Source organism: Cervus canadensis, chromosome 12 (assembly GCF_019320065.1).
Source record: "Cervus canadensis isolate Bull #8, Minnesota chromosome 12, ASM1932006v1, whole genome shotgun sequence".
Classification (NCBI taxonomy): domain Eukaryota; kingdom Metazoa; phylum Chordata; class Mammalia; order Artiodactyla; family Cervidae; genus Cervus; species Cervus canadensis.
In genome coordinates, this window is record NC_057397.1 from 29,655,463 (window position 1) to 29,669,022 (window position 13,560).

Sequence of the window (13,560 nt, forward strand, 5' to 3'; positions counted from 1 at the left end):
TGCAATGCGGGAGTCCTGGGTTCAGTCCCTGGGTTGGGTAGATCCCCTGGGAAAGTAAATGCAACCCACTCCAGTATTCTTGCCTGGAGAATCCCCATGGACAGAGGAACCTGGTGGGCTACAGTCCATGCGGTTGCAAAGAGTCAGGCATGACTGAGTGAGTAGGCATAGCATATGTATATTTTTTAAAGCTATAATGCTATTACACACTTAATATAATGACAGTAGAGTGTAAATATAACTAATATATGCACTGGGAAACCAAAAGTTTTGTGACTCAGCTGAGATACCCATTTTATTGCAGTGGTCTGGAACTGAACCTGCAGTATCCCTGAGGTCTGCCTGCAGTTTAAAAGCATTGCATTAATCCCATGGACGGAGGAGCCTGGTGGGCTACAGTCCACGGGGTCTCAAAGACTCGGATATGACTGAGCGACTTCACTTTCACTTTCACTTTCAACCCTCAGCTGAGACTTTCAGCTCTTGTGATTGCTATTGATTGTTTTCTTGAGTTCTCAAAGACCTGTGACCATATATTTTTTTAAGTTGCCTGTTTTCTAATTGCATCACTTTACACACTGTTGTCTAATAATATGTGGTATTTAGAATGCCTTCTTAATTATTTTGAGCAGCCATTGCCCGTATTTTCTTAGCACCTCCTTGGTTTTCTTACGTGAACTCATCTGACAGGGAAATGCAGCTTTTTTGTTTGCCCTCTCTGCATCCTGGACCGTCTGAGTCAGTGTTCTAACTGATCCCCAATGGTCTCTGAGCTACTGTTCTACAGACTCAATAGTTACGTGCTTCAGGAATTTTTCGGTAGAATTGGTCCTATTAGGACACTCTTGGTGTCACCTTTGTTATCTTAAAAGCTGGTCCCTTCGCTGAGGCTCTTAATTTTTTGAAAACTTGATTCTATTTCAGCTGAAAATTGGCAAGGCTATTTAAAAAATTGAGGGAAGCCATTTAAGAAATTGAAAAGTAATCGCAAACAACTTTGGGTAGTTGTGACTTTCAGTTCTGTATCAGTTGAATCCTTGTGCTCTTTTCCCTGTGTACATGGTGGTTCTATTTTTCTCCAATAGAACTTTTTATTAAAAAAATAAATAAATAAAAAAATAAAATAAAATAAAAGCATTGCATTTTATCTTTTCAAGAGATGAGTTTAAGACCCAGTGAAATCCATTATTTGGAAAATACTTAAACACATTACAAATTGTTTCCAAAAATTTTAAGTGTACATGTATTAGAGTTTTAATATAACACACATACAGGTTTTTTATTTTTTTTATTGTGGTAAAAGTCACATAATACAAAACATACTATTTTAGCTGTATTTAACAGTATATTTCAGTGTCTTTAAGTACATTCACCTTCTTGTGCAACTCTCATCATCACCCATCTCCCGAATTTATTACCTTCCTAAACTGAAACTCTGTCTACATTAAACTCAAAATCTCTATTCCTCCTCCAAACCTCCCCCCACCCATCCTCTGGCCTCTGGCATCTATGAGTGTGCTTTCTGATCCTATGAATTCAACTATTTTGGGTATCTTGTATAAGTGGAACCAAACAGTATTTGTCTGCACCTAATATATAATGGTAGAGAAGGAAACGGCAACTCACTCCAGTAATCTTGCCTGGGAAATTTCATGGACAGAGGAGCCTGGTGGGCACAAAAGAGTTGGACACGACTTAGTGACTAAATAACAACAACAACAACAACAATGTATACTGGAATGCATTTTAAAGGTTAACTTAATATATATCCAACAAACAGATTGTACCTTCTTTTTCTCACCTCCCATGCTATACAGTAGGTTCTCATTAGTTATTATTTTACACATAATAGTGTATATGTGTCAATCCCAGGGCTTCCCAGGTGGCACAAGTGGTAAAGAACCTACCTGCCAATGCAAGAGACTTGAGAGATGCAGGTTCAATCCCTGGGTCAGGAAGATTCCCTGGAGGAGGGCATGGCAACCCTCTCCAGTATTCTTGCCTGGAAAATCCCATGGACAGAGGAGCCTGGCGAGCTACAGTCCATAGGATCACAAAGAGTTAGACATGATTGAAGCAACTTAGCATTCAGGCACACACGCACGTCAATCCTAATCTCTTAGTTTATCCCACCCACCTCTTCCCTTTTGGTGTCCATATGTTTCTTCTCAATGATACAGTTTTTTTTTTTTTTGGCAATAGAATTACCTATTTCCAAACATCATTTTCAAAACCTTCTCTCTGAAGTATTTCTTTCAAAACACGTACTCTTAAAAAGGAGGGTGGAATATATATGGAATTTAGAAAGATGGTAACGATAACCCTATATGCAAAACAGAAAAAGAGACACAGAAATACAGAACAGACTTTTGAACTCTGTGGGAGAATGTGAGGGTGGGATATTTCAAAAGAACAGCATGTATACTATCTATGGTGAAACAGATCACCAGCCCAGGTGGGATGCATGAGACAAGTGCTCGGGCCTGCTGCACTGGGAAGACCCAGAGGAATCGGGTGGAGAGGGAGGTGGGAGCGGGGATCGGGATGGGGAATACGTGTAAATCCATGGCTGATTCATATCAATGTATGACAAAACCCACCAAAAAAAAAAAAAAAAGAGTATTGAAAGGCTACAGAGGAATATATCTTCTTGGTTGTGGTGTTTTGGAAGGCAATATGGGCAGAGGAAACATTCTGTGATTTTATTTGTCTATATACTGTTAGTAATAATTAGAGGCTAAGGCTTTCCAATTTTATGACATTCCAAATAAACTCTTTTAATGTCAAATAGCAAAAAAAAAGAAAAAGAAAAACAGTATCTATTTCTCAGTTATCTAGCTTTGACTTCTTACATAGACCTTTCTCTGTATTGGCCAAGGAATAAAAAGATCAAAGTACTATCAAAAAAAAAAAAAAAAGGAGGGTGGATAAATTTACTTTCTCACTCATTGCTTCAACTTTACCTTGAAAAGAAAGTACTAATCCCAGAAAAGACAGGGAAATTTGGATTCCTTGTATTTTCATCAGAGGAAAATGCATCATTCATCTTGATATTTAACTACTCCATGGTGGCTCAGACGGTGCCTGCAGTGCAGGAGACCTGGGTTCTGTCACTGGGTTGGGAAGATCCCTGAGAGGAAGGAGACCATGGCAACCCACTCCAGTATTCTTGCCTGGAGAATCCCCATGGACAGAGGAGCCCCGAGGGCTACAGTCCACGGGGTCACAAAGAATTGGACACGACTGAGTGACTAAGCATAGCACAGTAAGTAATAACAACTAGAGCTTATGAAAAGCTTATTTTGGTGGCAGATTTATATATTCTCTGTTCTGTTCAGTTGCTCAGTCATGTCCAACTCTTTGTGATCCCATGGACTGCAGCATGCCTGGCATCCCTGTCCTTCACCATCTCCTGGAGTTTGCTCAAACTCATGTCCATTGAGTCGGTGATGCCATCCAACCATCTGGTCGTCTGTCATCTCCTTCTCTTCCTGCCTTCAATCTTTACCAGCATCAGGGTCTTTACTGATGAGTTGCTCTTCACATCAGGTGGCCAAAGTATTGGAGCTTCAGCTTCAGCATCAGTCCTTCCAATGAATATTGAGGGTTGATTTCCTTTAGGACTGACTGGTTTGATTCTCCCTGTAGCCCAAGGGACCCTCAAGAGTCTTCTCCAGTACCACAGTTCGAAGGCATCAATTCTTCAGTGTTCAGCCTTTTTTTATTGTCCAGCTCTCACATCTCTACATGACTACAGGAAAAACCATAGCTTTGTCTCTATGGACCTTTGTTGGCAAAGTGATGTCTCTGCTTTTTAATATGCTGTCTAGGTTTGTCATTGCTTTTCTTCCAAGGGGCAAGTGTCTTAAATTCTGCAGTGTCTTAATGGCTGCAGTCACCATTCACAGTGATTTGGAGTTCAAGAAAATAAAGTCTGTCACTGTTTCCATTTCCCCATCTATTTGCCATAAAGTGATGGGACCAGACACCAGGATCTTAGTTTTTTGAATGTTGAGTTTTAAGCCAGCTTTTTCACTCTCCTCTTTCACCTTCATCAAGAGGCTCTTAAATTCCTCTTCACTTTCTGCCATGAGGGTGGTGTCATCTGCATATCACAGGTTATTGATATTTCTCCTGGCAATCTTGATTTCAGCTTGTGCTTCACCCAGCCTGGCATTTCACATCATGTACACTGCATATAAGTTAAACAAACAGGGTGACAGTATACAGCCTTGACATACTCCTTTCCCAATTTTGAACCAGTCTGTTGCTCTGTTGAACTCCATTGGGTTCAAATTGTTTCTTCTTGACTTGCATACAGGTTTTGCATGTACATAAACTTATTCCACCCTCAGTACAACCCAGTGCAGTAGATATTATGATGATCACCATTTTACAGATGAAGAAACTGAACCCAGAGATGTGAAGTAACTTGCTCAGGACTACGTGGCTGGTGATGGCAGAACTACAGTCGGAACTAGGCTGTGTGGATCCAGGAGCTGTTCTTTTAATCCCAAGCATCCTGAAAACGTTGATGGAAGATAAAGAGTTTTCCATGATTACTCCCCATCTCAGTACCAAGTACTGTAGAGAGTCTATTGAGAGGATCTGTTTTTACAAAATGAGTCATATCAGTGACTTCTGATAGTGCACAAAACTGCAACACACTGATGGTGGATGAATGAGAGTTTCCATTCAAGTGGAAGCCCACCTTTCTCAGGATACCCTGGAGAACAGACAAATGACTAAGGAGTGTATCAGCATACTAGTGGTAGTGTGTATGTTAAATAAGTGTAAGCATATAAGTGTTAATCGCCCTGTTGTGTTCAACAGTTTGTGACCCCTGGACTGTAGCCAGGTAGGGTCCTCTCCCCAGGCAAGAATACTGAAGTGGGTGGACCTTCCCACCCAAAGGGGATCTTCCCTGGCCCGAGGATGGAAACCAGGTCTCCTGCATTGTAGGCAGATTCTTTACCATCTGAGCCACCAGGGAAGCTGGTGTGTTAAATAATAAAGCCTAATTTCTTCCTTTTTAGGTAAAACAAATATAGATGGTCCCTGACTCACAATGGTTCACCTTAAGATTTTTCAACTTTGAGATGGAGTGAAAGCAATACGAGCTCAGTAGAAACCAAACTCTGACTTGTGAATTTTCATCTTTTCCTAGGGGAGGGATATGCTGTATGATCCTCTTGGTGATGGTGTACAGCAGCAGCTAGTGACATCTCCTGAACAGCCAATCATGCAGTCAGAAGGGTAAATAATCCATACCAATCTGGACCCAGATAAGTGTTTGCTTTTCACTTTCAGTACAGTGTTCAATGAATTACATGAGATATCCATGTGGCTTTGTGTTGGAGAATTTTACCCAACTGTAACCTAATGTAAATATTCTGAGCAGGTTTAAGTTAGTCTTGGCTATGATGTCTAATAGGTAGGGTGTACTAAATGTCTTTTCAGTTTACCAGAGGTTTACTGGGGATGTAATCCCATCATAAGTTGAGGAAGATATGTTAGACACTGGGATATTTTCTTTCTCAACTGTGGTAGGTTGTCTTGAGTACTCCTATGCTGTGTACCCTCCACTTTGGATGTCTTTGGTCTTAACGAATTTGATGAAATTAAAAAAAAAAAACATTGAGCCAATGACTTCCCCTGTAGTCTAGTGGTTAAGACTCTGCATGTACTTTCCCAATGTAGGGGGCCTGGTTAGATCCCTGACCAGGGAACTAGATCCCGCATGCCACAACTAAGACCCAGAGCAGCCAAATAAATAAATATTTTTAAATCATCCAGGAAAAATACAGGTCTGGTAAAACAGGTGCAGAGAAGTGCAATAGGATAATCAAAATAACCCCTTAAATATAATTTGAGAAGTATAAGTAGGCTAAACAAACATTTAGAGTTCTGATTTTAGTCTACATAGTATTAAATGTGGTGCCTCAGACGAGAAAGAATCTACCCACAATGCAGGGAGACCCAGGTTCAATCCCTGGGTCGGGAAGATCCCCTGGAGAAGGGAATGGCAACCCACTCCAGTATTCTTGCCTGGACAAGAGGAGCCTGGTGGCCACAATCCACAAGGTCACACATGTGACCACATGGACATGACTAAGTGACTAACACTTCACTTCAATTTTAAATATAAGAATAATTCCGAATTGCGTTATAGGAGTGTGAATTGAAAAGCTGAGAGAAAGCTCTCATATATTACGGGCTTGCCCAATCACTTCCAGGAAGATTCCATAACTCATAATGGCATCTCATCTAAAATAGAATGTGGAGAATTTGGAAAGAAGTTGTATGAGAGTTGTAAAACATCAGAAAGAGAATGAGTAGAAAAAGTTAAAATGCTGTTTATTCTACAAAACCTAGGGAATTTAAGGGTCTTTTGGTATCTGAAGAGTTATAGTCCCTTAAGTTTTATTAAGCCTTTGACACAGATTCCTTGGGGAACTAGGTAAGGAAATGACAGCAATGCTCCTCCTTAAGCCAAAGGCTATTAAGCCTTTGCCATCTGAAATGGGTTCAATCATTAATCGCACATAATTGACAGTAAGTAACTGAGTCACCAAATGAATGGTGTGTAAGAAAAGCTATTATTCCATACTGATAAGTAACTAAAACAATTATTATCTTCAAAGTTCACCTAGTAGGTTGGAGCTCAAAGGCCTAATACGATTCTCTGAGGAACATGGGAACTGCTGACTGACAACATAAATAAGTTATGGTCAACTATTAACAGACATGGTTTATTGTACATAACAGACTATCCAAACCAGAGACATAAAAAAACCAAGAGAAAAAACAAGAAAGAAAAAGGAAGCAATTTACATTTTGTTCTTGATACTCACAACTAGATTGGAAGGCAATGAGACTTCCTTAATAGGGGAAGATAATAGTCTTACTTCAGATAATGAATGGTCTTAGTAGGATTTAAAGCAATTTCTAGCAACTTTTTAATCAAAAAGCTGATGCTAGCAGTTTAGGGAGTTTGATCTGATACTTCCCTTTAGTTTTTCTCTTGAGTCTAATATACAAAGTAAGAAAGTTCTATGATCTAGAAGCTTTATATTTATCCCGCATATAGTCTTTTAAAATAGAGTTTTCTCTTTATTACCAATACAAAACATGCCTGAACATCAGGTATTTCAGTTTTGAGTTTGAACATGGCTAATCTGGCCCAAGAAAGACTTTGAGCTTTGAGCCACTCCCACCTGCAACATACAAAATGAGCACGCTCTGAACCATTTTCCAGATCAAAAGTGTCCAACTCTTTGCCACCCCATGGACTGAATTCTCCAGACCAGAATACTGGAGTGGATAACCTTTCCCTTCTCCAGGGGATCTTCCCAACCCAGGGATTGAACCCAGGTCTCCCACATTTACCAGCTGAGCCACAAGGTCTCAAGGAAACAGGGTAATTCTGCTTTGTGCTAAGGCAGGATAAACCAGTCAGTTTCAGTTCCAGTGAGTATGGGAGTTTTTCTAATTATGCTTGCATTGCTTTGTGTTTTATTAAATTACTTTACTCAGAAAATTCAGTAAGTTGGTCACTTTAATTTTCATATCCTTACTTATTTTTACAGCAGGCTTTTCTGAACCAATTAGTTAGTTATTTTCTGAACCAATTAGTTAGTTATTTTCTGAACCAATTCATGGCTAGGACTATGCCTTAAATTACTTTCTCAAAAAAATGGTTTTTCTCTTTACTGAAGTTGTGGGAGACTGTGATTGGCTTGGGGCTTCCCAGGTGACTCTAGTGGCAAAGAACCCGCCTGCCAATATAGGAGACAAAAGAAATGCAAGTTTGATCCCTGAGTTGGGAAGATCGCCTGGAGGAGGGCATGGCAACCCACTCCAGTATTCTTGCCTGGAGAATTCTATGGACAGAGTAGCGAGCAAGCTACGGTCCATGGGGTCACACAGGGTCAAACACAACAGAAGGGACTTAGAACGCCAAGCACAGAGATGGTTGGTATATCAACGGATAAACATAGCTGGAAACTATAGCAACAACTCACAATGTCTGACCCACTTAAGTAGATGAGTATGTAGTAGAAGGAAGGAAAAAGTATAAAAAATGTATATAAAAACTATACAAATAACATGCATCTAGAACATCTTTCCTTTTCTAATCATGTAGTTGGTAGTATTATTTTTACATCTCTACTTTTGATGAGTTTCCTGCCATAAAACAAATATTCTAATGAATACTGGCCCTCACTTCCATTTCCAGCTGACTTATGAATAGAGTCATTCAAGTCCTGTGACTGCCTATTTTATCAAATTTTTTTTTCCCTAAGGGAAGTGATAATCTTGTATTATTATGCTCCTCAACTTTTCCATGGTTACAATAAAAGAATTATAAATAACATAGGACTTTATTATGATATAAAAGGTCATGAAGGTTCCATATCAGATACCATATTAGAGAAAAGGCTTTCCATTTTGAAAAGAGGATGAAAGCCAGACACTCATCTTATCAGAATATATTATTTAAAAAGAAATACTGTATTCTCTGGTTGGGCTTCCCTGATAGCTCAGTTGGTAAAGAATCCTCCTGCAATGCAGGAGACCCCGGTTCGATTCCTGGATCAGGAAGATCCACTGGAGAAGGGATAGGCTACCTGCTCCAGTATTCTTGGGCCTTCCTTGTGGCTCAGCTGATAAAGAATCCTCCTGCAATGTGGGAGACCTGGGTTTGATGGAATAGGCTACCCACTCCAGTATTCTTGGGCCTTCCTTGTGTCTCAGCTGGTAAAGAATCCTCCTGCAATGTGGGAGACCTGGATTTGATCCCTGGGTTGGAAAGATCCCCTGGGGAAGGGAAAGGCTACCCACTCAAGTATTCTGGCCTGGAAAAGTCAAAAAGAGTCAGACACAACTGAGTGACAAAGCCTATCCTTCCTGTTCCTAACCTTCCTGGTTAGGTAGGTTTTTTTTTATTTTTATTTTTTTAATGTTTGGGTCAGTAGTTTACAGTATTGCCAGTCCAATTTTCTAAAATTCTGAACATAGCTATGTCTCAATATTTTTCTTTTTCTTTAACGTGAGACCCTTAATTTATTTTTATTTATTTATTGGAGTATAATTGTTTTACAATGTTGTTAGTTTCTGCTATACAGGAAGTGAATTAGCTATATGTATACATATATCCCCTTCCTCTTGTGATTTTTTTTTTCCTGTTACTTTTCAGACTTCTACAAAAATCTCAAAGCTCTAAAAATTGACCATTCTTTATAGAGGTGGTGGTTTAGTCGCTAAGACGTGTCCAACTCTTGAAACCCCATGGACTGTAGCCTGCCAGGCTCCTCTGTCCATAGGATTCTCCAGACAAAAATACTGGAGTGGTTGCCATTTGCTTTTCCAGGTGATCTTCCTGACCCAGGAATCGAACCCAGGTCTCCTGCATTGCAGGCAGATTCTTTACCAACTGAGCTACCTGGGAAGCTCCATTCTTTATAGTAGTGCAAATGAAATATGAAAATTGGCATTTTTATATGTGTTAAAGCTATAATAATGTGAAGACAATCATCAGTCAGTTGATACTACGTTCCAGCCATTCTACTAGGTTCATTTGATCCTGATAGCAATTTCATGAGATAAGCACTATTACTATGTGTTTTGGACGTCCCAGGTGACTTAATGATAAAGAATCCGCCCACCAATGCAGGAGTCAAAGTTCTGTCCCCGGGTTGGGAGGAGCCCCTGGACAAGGAAATGGCAATCCACTGCAGCATTCTTGCCTGGAGAATCCCATGGACAGAGAAGCCTGCTAGGCTACAGTCCATGGGAGTTGCAGAGTTGGACATGATTAAGCATACACACATGTTCTATGTGTTTTACTGAGGAGAAAAAAGTACCATTATCATCGTTAAGTTTTTGATGAAACCATTGTTCAGAGAGATGAATTTGAAGTAGAGAGTGGCAGAGCCACAGCTTAAATCTGAGTCTGATTCCAAAGCTTGTGCTCATAATTTCTACATTGTAAATATAACAGATGACAAAATATTTGCCCTATCTCATGAAATGAATCATATTAGCAAACAAAATATTGGAACCCAGAGTCTAACAAAAAAACTCTGTTTTAAAAAAGTCCTTACGTGAATGTACATGAAACCTTTTATAAAGGCATAAACATCAGCTAGATATTGCTGAAAATTCGATAGCTTTTACAGTGAAAACTTGGAAATTGGAAACCTAAAGGAAAACGGAGATATAATCTATATCTATAGGTGAATATGATTAATCAAAGCGATCAGCCTTAAAGTGTGTCCTTTTAATTAAGTGAAAAAGTCCTTTAATAGGTCTTGAATATATTTATGACCTCTAGTGTTCTGAGAAATCAAGCTATTAAATTGTAGCTCTCAGACTGTAAATGCAAAATATCCAAAGTCTTATTAGCTTATCAGTTGAACATTGCCCACCAACCTTCCTGTCTTGAAATGTTTGTGGAAGATGGGTGTGTGTGTGTGTGTGTGTGTGTGTGTGTGTGTGTGTGTGTGAGTGTTGTGTTCTTCACAGTAGGAGGACAAATTTCTCTTGAAAAGGTAATGGTTACCAGATGTTTGTTTTTCAAACAAAAGAAAAAAAAGTTGAAAAATAGTAATAGCCAGGTATTTGTCTATCATCTCACTTGGAGTTCATTGTCACAAAACTTCGTCTTGTCTGAGAAATTTTTCAGTCCAGTGAACATGGCTTTCACTAAGAGATCACACTGATCACTTGTTGATTTTGTTACCAGAGGAATTTCTTTAGCTTCTCTGAGCTTTATAGTGTGGATGGCTTTGTGTGGACCTCAGAAAAAATATACAAAGGACCACTGGCGATATGTTGATTTGTATCTATTGGATTTTCATATGTACTGTACTTTATGCCTATTTTCCCAATATATACATATATATTGAGAGAGAGGGATCCAGAAATAACTGTGGAAAGGAAATTTCTCTGTATACAGGATCTGCCACTTTGTGAAAGCGCTCTCCCATCTTACAAAGGCCAAAACTCTGCTGATGAAAAAGTAGAAAATTGTGCAAATAATGCTAAATGAAGCACAGCTGTTCCCCTAAAATTATCTGGATACTTTGCATTACACCACTACACATGCCCACCAGGCCATTCCCGGGTGGCTCTGGGGGAGCCTCCGGGGGTCGGGCGGTCCTGCCCCCCCGCGCGCACCAGGCTCAGGATCCCCGGCCGGGCCCGGGCACGATGGCCCACAGCGCTCCTGGGCCCCAGGGCAGCGGTCACTACACGCGGAGCAGCGGAAAACCCCGGGGAGTCTAGGCGGGTTACCGCGGGGTCCCCCGAACTTGGCGCCCCGGGCGAGGCTGGGGGCTCTCGCGAGGGTCCTCGGGGAAGCGGGCGGAGCGCGGGTCTCCGCGGCTGGGGCTATCGCCCAGCCCGCGGCTCCGGCCCGGAGCGGGCGCCTTCCCCGCGCGCTGCCGGTCGCCCGGCTTCGCCCTGCGGGAGGAGCCGGCCGCCGTGACGCGTCTGGGAGGAAACGCCAGCGCCCGGCGGCCCTGCCGGGAAGGAAGAAGCACGAGAGCGCTCGGCTTCGCGACCGCCGCGCGGGGAGGCAGCACCGCGGAGCCGGGTAGGTGCGGGGCGGCGGGGGCCCGGGGCCGCGGGGTGGGCGAGCGGCCGGGCCGCAGTCGGGCCCTCGGGCGGGTGGGACCGGGCAGGGCGAGGGGACCCAGGCCTCCTCGGCTGCCTCTTTCTGGAGCAAATGTGACTTTCCCGGGTCCCGTGGCGGCGCCCCCGTCCTTCAGCCCGGAAACCTCCGCGTTGGTCGGGTGGGAAAAGCCGTTCCCTCGCCCAGCCCTCGAGTCTGAGAGTTTGTGTTCTTTGTTTCCTCGAGGTGAATTCGGTTTCTGCTTTCCGATTTCTAAACGCCCGAGGGGTGTCCCCGGGGACGGATGTTGTTAATCCGAGTGCAGCTTCGGAACCGGGAACCGGGAGGGTGGGAGACCCCCCACCTGAGGTCGAAAGTGGGTGCAGGTTACCCGTGAGGATCTGCGAGGGCATGGAAATCCTTAACCTGTTGTCAGCGAACCTGCCGTCTGAGACCTTAATGCGTGGCTCTCCTTTAAGCTCTCTGTGATTTGAACCCTTTTCTGTCCCTTTTAAGGTGCATTTGGCTCTGTTGATTCCCAGTTGAGCACTGGTATGTGCCATCTAGAAATGCTTTGGATTTTTAGATTTTGTCATTTTTGGTGGTGGTTACCGGGAATGACAGAAAAGAGAAAGAATCCATCTGTTGAAACTTAAACTCTTAGGTTATTTAATTTAGTAGTGATTTCTGAACCACGACTAGAGTTTCAGTTCTGCACAAGGCTGTACAGATACACTTGAGATGCAGAGCACGACGGTTTCTAAATCTTTATCAGGGTTAAAAAAAAAAATAGTAGACCGTTGTGTATTTTGATTCTCTACTTTGTCAGTAGGTTGATCATTGACCCAGCCAATCTGGGAAGTGCTTTTTTATTTATCAAACACTTAGGTAGCTCTGTGTTACGTAGACATGTGTTTGGCTCTTTCTAAGTGTTTCTAAGTGTTTTATAAATATTAACTCAAATTATTAACTTAAAATGTTAAATTATAGCAGTTCTAGCAGTGTCCAGGCTGTGCATACTTCAGTTCCCTGAATGTCATTGCAAGAGCTTTTAGAAACAGAGGAAGTTTCAGGCATATTTTAGGACTGGGTGTGCCTTCTAGCCGGCTTGGCTTCCAGTCCAGTAAAGCAAGCCATCACCCATCTACTCCCCTGGGGGAAGGGAGTCTGGAGCGAAGGGAGTGAGAACTCTTCTTACAGATTTCTGGCCAGATCGCTAGCATCTTCCATATCATGGTCCTTCTCAACTGGACAGAGTGCCCATCCTTAACTAACTTTGAGGAGACCAGAACTTCCCCTTTCTTCAGCTGCCACTGCACTGAACTTAATTCTGTTTCCTTCCTAACATATTTGACAATTGGTAAGACTGTAGCTTGGGTTTCCCTCGTGGCTCACGTGGCAAAGAACCCACCTGCAATGCAGGAGACCCAGGTTTGATTCCTGGGTCAGGAGGATTCCCCTGGAGAAGGGAATGGAAACCCACTGCAGTATTATTGTCTGGAGGATTCCATGGACAGAGGAGCCTGGCAGGCTATAGTCCATGGAGTCACAAAGAATCAGACACGATTGAGTGACTAACATATACACACAGACGTGACTGTAGCTTAGATTTGAGGGTCAGACTGAACTTGAAATATACTATAAAATAGAACATTTTTGTTTGAACACATCCACATAACAAACAACACTTTGTAATTTTATTACCATTTGCTGTAAACTGTAAAACTCAGGTAACACTGAGTTGATGGGTCAACCTTCTAGGTAACCATTTTGTGATTTGCAGATATATTGAGAGAATATTTTCCAGAGTTAAGCACCCTCTTCAAATGGATGCCTTAGCCTGATGGCCAGATGGAGACCCAAAACAGTGACTGAAATAAGTATGGTTCTTGTCATTATGGTGATTATGAATCTAATGTCAAAATCCGCACGTCATACTAGCT

At 41.9% G+C, this 13,560-nt stretch overlaps 1 protein-coding gene across 2 annotated transcripts in view; it reads left to right on the plus strand.

Moving 5' to 3' along the window:
* Nucleotides 1-11,467: 11,467 nt before the first annotated feature.
* The window catches only part of LOC122450994 (serine/threonine-protein kinase Sgk3), a 110,555-nt gene continuing 108,462 nt past the window's right edge, over nucleotides 11,468-13,560 (plus strand). The window contains exon 1 of one of the 2 annotated variants that reach the window (XM_043483416.1): nucleotides 11,468-11,599. The gene's annotated coding sequence lies outside the window, so the exon portion shown is untranslated. The remainder of the gene's footprint in view (nucleotides 11,600-13,560) is intronic. The other variant, XM_043483417.1, reaches the window with a different exon arrangement.